This window comes from Pangasianodon hypophthalmus, chromosome 25 (assembly GCF_027358585.1).
Source record: "Pangasianodon hypophthalmus isolate fPanHyp1 chromosome 25, fPanHyp1.pri, whole genome shotgun sequence".
NCBI lineage: Eukaryota > Metazoa > Chordata > Actinopteri > Siluriformes > Pangasiidae > Pangasianodon > Pangasianodon hypophthalmus.
The window spans coordinates 10,581,432-10,581,755 of NC_069734.1; positions in this window are offsets into that span (position 1 = coordinate 10,581,432).

A 324-nucleotide genomic window follows, 5' to 3' on the forward strand; every position below is an offset into this window, starting at 1 on the left:
TCACAGCGTCTTTGACATTGACAATGTAGAATTGTTGCTATTAAAATCGTTCAATTTATATATTATAGCAAATCCCATAGAGAAAAGACTCTGCTCATGCTGCTAGGATAAGTCAATAAGTCGATCAGTAATATTAAGGGAGACCTGAAAGACCTCTTTGTTTTTTAGGTTAGTGCAATACAATAATGGTGATATTAGGAGTGTTGTGAGCTCTCTTTGCTCAGAGGTATTTGTGTAAGCACAGGGAAAAGGACTCTGCATAAAAAAGCTGTATAATAACTAATTAGGTGGGAAGGCACTGATAAAGAATGAGGTGTCTTTTGA